Raw genomic sequence first — 10,883 nt, 5'->3', positions numbered from 1 at the left:
GTTGTAACAGTGTTGTTCTCAAATGTGGTGATAATGATGCTATAAACTAGGCGCGGTGCTGCACATCGGTCAACGTCATATTTGTTTTGCGAATCATGCTTTTCAACCTTTGATTCAAGTCCCAGGGGGTCTCGCCCAGGAGCATTGCGCTTTCCTTAAGTTCGATAATCGACTGTGTTTCTGATTTCAATCTGTTAAACTCCCTATTCAGCGTGGCTTGCACTTTCGTGAAATAATTAGAATGTTTGATATACCATGTCAGCGCGCGGTCCTGTAATGTGCTCACCAGAGTTGCCTTCTTGAAGTTATCGTCTACTACAACGTATGCTTCCCATACTACGCGTACCACGAACCAGAACAGGTCTGGATCTGCATTTCCTACTTCCTTGAACACTGGCAGTTTAATTGCGCTTGCCATACTAAACGGTGACGGTCGCGGAGGCGGAGTGGGTGGAGATATCGGTGAAAATGGTGAGGTGGGTGGTGGTGGCAATTGCAGGATCCCCTCCCTTATCAAACTTACCGCGCTCCTCGGCGAAACTACCGTGAGTTCTTCTGCGCTTTCCCTTCGTGGTGAAATCAGAGGACTATTCTCTATTCCTTCGCTTCTATATGGTCTTTCACTTCGCGTAGTCCCCAACATTTATTTACTCGCATAACCCATTTTTCACACAACAACATTTTAATCCAAGTATTCAAAGACCTGATGTACTTACCTGGCGGACCCTTGAGAAACCATCGCTCTGCCTCGCTGTAGCTGACAGTCGTATCTACTGTGAACTCAGTGATGAATCCACCTATAATTCGATCTAGCCAATGATCTACATCGCGCACGATCTTATCTTCCGAGGCTTTGAGTCTGCACACTAACTCTAGAGTCCACAGTATTGGTTTATCCAATTTGCACCTCCCTTGGTTGTCTGCTAACTTCGCGATCCACTCATATAGCTCGACCGGGAAAGAAGCGAAGGAAATTTCGTGCACTTCTGTATATAGGTAGCGATCCAACCACTGCTCGTTAGATATTCACGAATTCCTGTTCTCCTATGTCGTGAACTCGTGAATCTTTTTAACTAACCACTCTTCAACTTCTTTCTTCGTTGGATTCCAACATTCTGACATCAAACATCCCTTAGGCAGATCCTGGTCCTAGCAATGGAACCATTTGTTGGCTTGTTGGGGCCTGACCCAGGTTTAGTAGTGAATTAGCCGAACAAATCCCGAAACTATCGGCCCTTTTGGCAACAGTCTGCGGTGCGTGGACTGAGGTCTCACCCGAGGTAGTATGGGAGGGTGCTGGAACCAGGTTTCCGCACCCTTGGGATATCTTGATGAGTCTTGGAAAGTTCGCGATCTGAATCTGTGCGTTGTGCTGCTTCCGCGCAACTGTCTATCCTGTGCAACTACCTTCGCGTGGCTAAATGAAGAGTGCGAAGATCCTTTACTCTTACTGTGCTTAGTATTATAATTCTTAATTAAATTATGTAGGCCCAATATTCTTTCATTCACCATACAACATCTACATAGATGCGCACAATCATAAAACTGTAAAGAGATGCATAAACATAAATATAGGAACATAGATACACAGTATTTCAGAATCAACTAATCTTTATTAATGCTTTTCCTTCGATTACAACCCAACACCGCCCTGCGCACTCAGCTGCAAGGGTCCGCGCACATAACTGCGGACTCTACTAGGCCTCTGCGCACTCAGCTGCAGAGCCTCTACCTACTCCTACGACCCAAGACTCGGACTTACAGACTCTAAATTATTCAATCATCCATTACAACTTCTCATTGAACTACTTACTCCTTTACATTGTAGAGCCTCGCTCTATTTATACACTCCCATGGTCCACGGACCATGGGTAGGTCGACTCACTTTACATTAAATTACATTATTTTAGGGTGGATAATCCTTTGACCCATCTTTTCATTTCACGCTCCCCGCACTTTGTGGAGTCTTTACAATACAATTTGAGCCAAAACTCGAGCTTTAAGCCCCAAAACCATTGCGCGGGGGATCCGATGCCCAACACCCTTCGACCCTGAACACGATACCCAACAAACTACAGTCCGTCCTCTTTGAGATGGAATTTAGGAACCTACCAAAACCCTAAATTCCTTAGTTCATATATCCGAAAATATAATGATAAACAATCTTAAATTTAGACATGAAGTTTGTCAAGATTTCTTCTCAAATGGGTTATTTTTTTGAGTCTAGAGCTTTGTAGAAAAAAGTTATAGCAAAAATTCCACGATGACCGGTTTGAAGCAGTGAAGCCCTATAATCCAAAGCTCTGATACCAAATGTTATTCAACTAGCTCACAAAATAGAAGAAAATATAGATCAACGACTTCAAAATCAACCTCTTCGAGGGGGAAACCTCATTTACATTACACAAATTAATAATTCTTGGATAATGAAAATGACAAAAACTCCTTTTCTATATAAAGGAGTCTAAGGGGTCACAATATAATCAAAGCTGACATAACAATAATAATGTAAGGGAACAACAATAACAATAGCAGAATTCTATGGGGCACACTAATAACAATATGGGGACAACATGGGCACAAGAATAACAATAAGGGCTACAATGACAATAATAATGGGGGCATACACTAGTATTATAGGGACCTAATAGAGAGAGATTGGGGGAGATAAAGGGATAGAGAGGAAGGACGAGATAGAGGAGGAGAGAGGGATGGAGAGAGATAAGGAGAGAGGGAGGGACAAAGAGATGGAGTTCGAAGGGGAGAGAGGGAGGGAAGAAGAAAGACATAGAGAGAGAGAAGTGGAGAGAGAGAGAGAGAGAGGTAGTGACAAGGGAGAGATGTAGAGAGTGTGTGCATATTTGGGATGAGATAAAGAGACAAAGAAGGTGAGATGGAGGGAGATATAAATATAGATGGAGGGGGAGAGAGGGAAAAATATTTCTTACACAAGTACATTGATTTTAACATACATTGTGATTTCTAATACTGTTTCATTGCTTGCACTAGATGCATTAATTTCAGTGTTGATGTTGATTTTTAATGATATTTGATTGCTTGCACTAGATGCATTGGTTTTAGTGTAGATGTTGATTTCTAATGCTATTTGATTGCTTGCACTAGATGCATTGATTTCAATGTAGATGTTTTCTAATTCTATTTTATTGCTTGCACTAGATGCATTGACTTGAGTGTAGATGTTGTTTTCTAATTATATTTGATTATTTGCACTAGATGTATTGATTTCAGTGTAGATGTTGATTTCTTATTATATTTGATTACCTGCACTAGATGCATTGATTTTAGTGTAGATGTTGATTTATGATTTGATGTAACTGGATGTATGATGGTACATTAATTTTAAAGTGACTAGATTAATAGTGTGATTTATTTTAGTGTAAGCACAAAAAAATTATTGACAATGTGCATTGATTTTTGTGTTATAGTAATTCAACCTATTAATATTGGAGAGCAAGAGAGAAAAGGTAAGATGTTTACTATAATAGCTCGAGTTAAAGATTTGAATGGTTTACGATTTCAATTACGGCTTTCATATAATCGATATGAAAATATGGAAAAAATAACAGGGATGAAAATAAGAATAGTAGAAGAAAATAGTTTAGATTGATCACAATGAAGACTATTTGTAATTTAGTACATTCTTATTATTCACATCCTTTTTCATCCAACACTATTACATTGTCACTTTGCATTCAAAAACTTTATTTCATCGTTTTTCATAGTTAAAATTATTAGCAATATTTATCATCTCAACAGATTAAGGTAACTCAACAAATTTAACATTAAAATTACTCTTTAAGATATGTTTAGTAATACCTGAAGGGACACTATTAAGAATTAATTAGTTGTCAAAAACTGTGATACCTAAAATTAAATGAAATGGATGTGCAATATCAATCCTCCTACAAGCTATTGACAAGATTGTCTTCCTTCATCATCACCAACTAATTACTAATAGACAATTATATACACATATAGAAATATAACACAAAAATTGTAACAATCACAAACATTACCATCCAAATCCAAACACACAAACCACTCAGAGCATCCAAATACAGACACACACAAACCACTCAAAACATCTAAACAAAGACACACAAACCATTCAAATAAAGAAACATAGACTAAATTAAAAGGAAACATAATGTAAATTTCAAAGTACGAAGTTTATCTCAAACATATACATAATAATGATAATATAAAAATATGACATTGCTAACTAAACCTTTCCTCAAATTCTACACTCCAAAAAGAAGTTTTTCACCTCGATGGATCGCGGCATGATAAATCCAGGGTTAGACAAAACTAGACTAGTAATTTAGAATAATGCTTACTTACTTATTTAAAACACAGACGAACGAATTAGATATACTCTTCGGTTCAAACTGAATCCTACTGCATTCACATAGAAAAATACGAACTCACAGCCGTTGAAGAAATTAAATTCAAAGCATTGATTCTCTTTATCTAGAATTGTATTATTCAGTTCGAACAACTAATAAGTAAACAGACGTGTTTCACATGCCATGTGAAATATGGTTCACAAATTCCGTCGTGCCAGTGGAATAAATTTGAAAATTGTACCATATTATTGATTATGTCAGAATTATTCGTGAAATTTGATTTTCAGTTACATAAGGCAACTTTAAACATGTTATTTATTTTGGAAATTTAAGTTTGATTTAAAATTTGATTAAAACATATTATAAATATGAATGGTTAATTAATATTAGAAAATTTAATTAATTAAAAATGTGAAATTCATTTATATGTTAAAAAATATTTAATTAATAAAGTTTATAATTTTATTGGTAATTAGATTTTGATAATTTATTAACATTGTGTTAAAATCAGTATAGATTTATCTTAAGCCTAAAGATATGACATGACCACAAAGAAAATAATAATAATAATTAGTGATCAAAATTTACACTATACTAGTCATCCATATAAATGAAAATTAAATGTAAAAATATGAGGTGTATGAGGATGAGCCTATTCAATCTGGTTGTTTTACATTTTGAAATAATAATAATAAGTGATACAATTCACTAATCATTCATATAAATGAAAAATAAATGTAAAAATAAGAGTCTTCTCCAATGAGCATATGTAATTTGATTGTTTTAATTTTAGAGTTTTGTTTTCATATTTTTTAATTAAAATTTGCTCAGATTTATTAAAATCAATAAATATAAAATGCCTATAATCTAACTGTTTTAAAAGAATTTCTTTACTTTAAATTCACTTATATATTCAAAAATATATTTTAAAAAAAAATCACTAAATTATTTTGTTATTTCAAAAAAATAATTACACAATACCTCAAAAAAAATTGCCTAAAATCTTGACCAACAAGGAATAGGTCACAGATAAAAGAGGCTAGCAATTATCTACATAAATATTCTGCATAGAATCTGAAGGTTATTGATATGGCAAGCTAGCAATTATCTACATAAATATTCTACATAGAATCTGAAGGTTATTGATATGGCAGTTTAGAACTAGGAAATTTGTTAATATTCTTTAAACATTTTATTTATTTTTTAATTTCAGATTTGATTTAAAATTTGATAAAACATATTATGAACATTTATGCCGATTGAAATTACATAATTTAATTAAATAAAAATTCTAAATTCATTTATATATTCAAATATTTTAAACAATAAAAAATTATAATTTTATCATTAAAATAATATTTTAAGATTTTGTCAAAATAAAAAACTATTGAATGATTTGTTTTCCAAATACATAGATTAAAGAGACATTCTCCAAAATTTCCAATTATATATATATATATATATATATATATATATAATTCTTTAAAAAAAAATCCATCATATTTACACTTTTCTTTATAAATAATAATAATAATAATAATAGTAGATTTAGATTTAAAATACATTAGTCATCTATATAAATGAAAATTAAATGTAAGAATAGAAAGCTTATAGCAATGACCATTTATAGTCCGATTGTCTTACATTTTGGAGTTTTTTCAGAGATATTTTTCAATTAAAATTTAGGGGAATTTATTAAAATTAGAAATGTAAACTTTGTATAATTTAAATGTTTCTAAATTTTCTCATTAAATTGAATTTATTTATATATTTAAAAACATATTTTAAATCATTTAAGAAAAAACAAAAAAATTGTCTTGTAATTTCAAAAATAAAATAATTACAGAATACCTTGAAAAAAAATTATACAGGGACAAAACAATTTGCAATTTGCATGGAACAGGTCACAGAGAAACAGGTTGGAAATTATCTTAAAAAAATTATGTGCGTGGAGTCTCAAGGTGATTGAAGTGGCAGGTTATAACCCTAAAAAGTTAGGATCCCTCAACATGCATCTGTGATTTTATCTTATAATGTCACTTCACTGCTCCAACAGAAATATGTATCATTATCCATTCTTTTGTTTTTCTATATTATTATTACCACTTTTGTATATATTATTACTAACATTTAGTAATTATTAAAATAAACAATATCATTAACCATATGATTATTATCAACATTGAGTAATTATTAAAATAGTTAATTTTAATGATAAGGAGAAAAGTTGTTAACTGATGTTTACTATCAGTGAATTAGTAAATTAAATTAAAAAGATAAATCTACATTAGTGTCTAATCTTTTATATATATATTTTAAAAAATTATGTAATTTTTTAAATTTAATTATATTTATAAACATGGAAAGTTTATTTCTATTAACTATTAATAATATTTTTTTAATGATTTTGTGATAATAATATAATATATGTAGGAAAAATGTATCTTTTTCAATGAAAAATCTTTAAGATCTAAACGCATCATAACTCAACCATAATAGGATACGTATGGTTGAAAAAACAAAAAAAACTATCATTCTATAGATATATCTTGAGTTCACTATTTCCGATTAACCACACATTATAAAACATCATGTAACTTCACATTAATAGTATACTGATGACGTAATGGATATACAACATTACTTGCATGCTTTTGTTGCTTTCGATTGCAGGAATGTTCATCAAAGATAGGAAAGTTGCATTAATACTCTAACTTCCTTTGCTCCACAAATAGATGGATGGAGTATATTGTATAAGACCTCCAAATAGTAGTGAGTTATGCCCTTCAAAGTTGACGAGGACAGCAGTTTTCCATGAATGAATAATGAGGAGACAGCTGATATGACATTCTATTCTCACAAGCAAGCTGGGAAGGAATTAAGTGTCCAGGTACATTTCTGGTTCTCATATTCAGTGGTTTTTTTTGGTTGAATGAAGGATAAACTGGTCAAAACAAATTTACCAAGTTAAACAATATGCTGTACAGATAAATGCAAAAATCCGGGCCTTGAAGATACTTTGGCACATGCTAGATGAGAGTAGGACGTCAGATTCTAATCCCAATGACAATTTGAAAATCTGAGGAGACCGGAAGGAAAAAACGGACACCGAAAAAGTTTTCCGGTGAGAGGAGGAGAGACCGTTCAGCATGGGGGGCTCGTGAGGATTAGAAGCTGTGATCTCAGAGGCATGCAAAACAGCAGCAGTAAATCTCAAAAACACACCATCATTGTCCAATTCTAAATCTAATATCTGAGCATGGCTTGTAAAAAACGATGAGATTCCTGAGTTTTTGAAGAAAATCCTTAAACATCGTGAGGAGAGGGACAGGGAAAATTTGCAATCTAGGGGACTTCCTGAGTATGGAGAGCTTGTAACGAATCTAGCATGAAAGATAGGCTTTCATAGGACTGTCCATAGTTCTAGGATAAGACATACATGGATAATTTAACTAAAAATCACTAAAGCAATGATTCATAATAAGATGCTCCATACAAGTTCAGTAAACGGAAAAAGCATATGCACGAAGAGGCGGGGAACTGACCTTTTACAGAAGCGAAACCCACGGACGAGAGCGCCTATGACTGCGTACGAGCAGCGTCTCCTTTTCGTCAACGTAATAAGCAATTCTGCATGGGAAAATAGCGAAAACCAGCGCTCAGCAGAAAAATGTGAGAGAGCATGCTAGAGACTTCTCTGATAAGACTCAGGGAAGGAGAAACGCCGAAAGGCAAAAGCCATGTCTTAATATAATGCATTTCTGCTTTTTTTCTCTGAAAAAAAATGCAAAAATCCGGGATTGAACGGTATTCAATTCCAGTGAAATTGAATGAAAAGGACAGGGACTGACATTTAATTGATTTGGGTTAAGCAGGATTGGAAGCCAAGAGTAAAACCCATTGCGGGCAAGCCAAGAGTAGGAGATTGAAAGGGAGGGGTGGTTGAATTCAGATAGAGGGAAAAAACACGATCATCGTGATCTGCATCCCCCTGCCTTGCTTTACTTGATGACAGAATCCCTGACTCTCCTGACTCGTATCTGGGTATCTAAAATAGTATGCAACGTATTTCACTTGCAACTAGTACCAACCCTAATTGGTTTGGCTAGTCCTTTTCAGGCATCAAACCCTAATTGACGGACTGTCGTTTCCTCTTTCAGCTTACCCACAAAGGCCCTCTGGCAAGCCATAATAATGAGACTAGGGTGGACTGGTTCAAAGCCCATTACTATTCAAAATATTTTATATATATTTTGTTGATAAGGCATAATTTAGTTAACATATTTTCAAATAGTTCATTTAAATACTCACATATTTTTGTTACTTCAGATTATTTTACATGAAATTATATTAAATAATATGGACAACTAACTAAACATGATATGCATATCTTATTCTTTTTTGTTTTTAATTATAGCACACATAGGCTTTTATATTTACAAAATATTTTATTTGTTTTTAATTATAGCACACATAGGCTTTTATATTTACAAAATATTTTATTTTTATTTTAAGAGGGACATGTGTCGCTTCCACTTCGAGAATGGCATATCGTATTCTTTTTTGTTTTTAATTATAGCACACATAGGCTTTTATATTTACAAAATATTTTATTTTTATTTTAAGAGGGACATGTGTCGCTTCCACTTCGAGAATGGACTGAATTACACATCACTCTCATACTCAATTATAGAAATGAGCAAGTCCGCTCAAAAATTTTAGGTCCAATAATTTGATGAACAATTTGTTTCTCCAAATGTGTGGTTGAACATTCAAGACACATTCTTTAAAATTTCATGTTCTAATTAAAAAAATAATAATATTATTTAAAAAAACCCTCATTTTCACACTACACTATAAATAATAATAATAATAAAAGAATATCCATATTAACTGTAAATTAGTCATTCATATAAACGAAAATTAAATGTAAAGATACTAGGCTTCACAAAATAAGATTGTTTTACATTTTGAATTAATAATAATTAGTGATCAAGGTTTACAATACACTAGTCATCCACATAAATGAAAATTAAATGTAACAAAATGAGCTGTATGAGGTTAAGGTTATATAATCTGACTGCTTTAGATTTTGAAATAATAATAATAACCTAGTCATTCATATAAATGAAAATTAAATGTAAGAATATGAAAATTAAATGTAAGAATATAAGGCTTCTAGGATAAGTAAATATATAATTTGATTGTTTTATATTTTGGAATATATTTTTTTTTTCAATTAAAATTGACCAAATTTATTAAAACCACTAAATATAAATACTTAATTTTCTAAATTTTTCGCTAGATTAAAATTATTTATATATTTAAAAATATATTTTAAATTAAATAAATATTATTACTGGAAAAGAATAATTACACAATATCTAAAAAAATTGACAAGAATCTTGACTAGCCAGAAAAAAGTCAAAGATAAAACAGGTTGGCAATTATCTATTATATTGATTTGGAAATTGTTAGTGTAAAAAATATGTATAATTTAATGTTATATATATATATATATATATATATATAATTTTTAAAAAAATATGTTAATTAAAATTTTCAAAATCAATTATAAATCAAATATTTTAATATCTATTTTAATTTAATTTAAAGTATATATATATATATTATTATTATTATTATTATTTAATTTAAAAATTAAAAATGATAAAATTTGAAAGCCATTTTACCAATCATAAATCAATTTGAACTATTTAAATTTACAAATTTTCACTGCCCGTTTCTGTTTATGAGTTTGGCTTTTCACTGCCCGTTTCTATTTATGGGTTTGGAACAGTGGCAAACATATTTTTGAAGGTTAATATTTTTTTAGAAAGAGTTATTAATGCCCAGACAATCCGATAAAATTAGAACGACACAGAAAAGATTAACATGAACCCTGCGCAAAAATGACGCGTACAAATCAGAGAGAAAAAAAAAAAAAAAAAATCCTCTTCTGAAAAAGTACTTTGCCTACCAGATGAAATTCCACCCTCCCGCGGTTGTTGGCATCTTCCGTCCGGGTTGTTGGCAAATTGACATCTCAATCCATCACAAAAATGAGGAACAGGGTTAGTAAGCCGTCGCCGTCAAAAAGTCAAATATTATTCTTAACTATCATTTCCACGTGGCATGAATGGTATCGTAAATTTTATTTACCCGCATATTTTTTTATGAATGACATGGCATGGAAGACATGATATGAATCCATACATGGCATCCTTGTAGGCAGTGGTCCCACGAGATATTCCAGGCAATCATCATGGTAAATGAAACATCTTTTTACTTCCAATTCCCACCTGATTTTCAAAAGCCGCTGAGCGTTGCAAACTTGATCAACCATTCATCGATTAAGTGGAAGTGGTAAGAAACTTGAGAGACGACTTTAATCTTCCACTTTATTAATAATATTTTTTTTTTAAATAATTGAAGTGATTATAAATTTCCAGAAACTTTTAATCACTATACAAAATTATCTCTAATTTCATATCAAGATTTTGTAAATATATATAA

General features: G+C 31.8%; 1 pseudogene; it reads left to right on the top strand.

Moving 5' to 3' along the window:
- Window positions 1–10,207: 10,207 nt before the first annotated feature.
- On the top strand, window positions 10,208–10,300 carry LOC149147821 (U6 spliceosomal RNA; annotated as a pseudogene).
- The last annotated feature ends 583 nt before the right edge of the window (window positions 10,301–10,883 follow it).

The sequence above is a fragment of the Pinus tabuliformis genome, chromosome 9 (assembly GCF_031772625.1).
Source record: "Pinus tabuliformis cultivar Carrire ecotype Pingquan chromosome 9, CPIR1, whole genome shotgun sequence".
In the NCBI taxonomy this organism is placed as follows: Eukaryota; Viridiplantae; Streptophyta; class Pinopsida; order Pinales; family Pinaceae; genus Pinus; species Pinus tabuliformis.
The sequence above is the reverse complement of the archived record's forward strand: the minus strand, read 5'-3'. Positions and strand labels throughout refer to the sequence as shown.